Here is a 903-nt window from a genome sequence, read left to right as displayed (position 1 = left end):
TGTCCTCAGAGCCACCGGCCTGTGGTGGAGCCAGAAAAGGTTTACTGGGATGACCAGGAAGACATAAAACTCTTCTTTGGGAGATACGTAAAACTAAGAAAGAGTTTTTGGGCCACTCATGAGAAGAGAAAAAAAAAAAAAAGATAGGAGTGTGGTGTCTGCTGGGAGGGGGAAATAATCACATTTGAACGGGTGGGGTTTGGTGACTTGGGAAGGTGTGGTGAACTGACGGTGGGGGTTAAAAAGGCAGAATTGATCTGTCAGTGTGGTGCTTTCTGGGACAACAGCGGTCACTGGTGTGTTTTTAATAAACTACACTCGATCCTACTCCCTTGTCCATCTCCTCTTTTCGCGACTTCCACTGGAGGAAGATTTCTTTGCAATTCCACTTGAATTGTTGCTGTGGAAAGAGGGCTGTACCTTCAACCTGGACAATTCCACATACTGCACACTTCATGTTGAATACTGTTCTGTGTGCAATATACACCCATTATTCATTTTTTCTGTGCAAAAAGATCAACATCGATGGTGTATTTCCAATGAACAGCAACATTACTCTCATAAGAATGTAAATTATGCCACGGTCATATTTGTACTGTCATTGTTACTGTTCTTACTGTTTTACATAGTTATTCTTTGTTCTTTTCTTTTGCTACTCTTCTGTCCACTTGCTTCTGTAACAATCAGAATTTCTCCCATTGTGGGCCAATCAAAGGAATAGCTTGTCTGATAAAGAAACACTCTGCCTTCCTCTGTCACTAGCAGAACACGATGTTCTCACCCTGATCCACAGCTCTGCAGATCTCTGCAGACCCTCCTCTTCTTCGTCCCTCCTCCTCCTCCTCCGATCAGACGCATGGCACACGGCCGGTCTCGGTCTCAGCTGCAGCCTGTTATCTCAGA

Source organism: Salarias fasciatus, chromosome 7, assembly GCF_902148845.1.
Source record: "Salarias fasciatus chromosome 7, fSalaFa1.1, whole genome shotgun sequence".
NCBI lineage: Eukaryota > Metazoa > Chordata > Actinopteri > Blenniiformes > Blenniidae > Salarias > Salarias fasciatus.
This window is presented reverse-complemented; position numbering follows the sequence as displayed.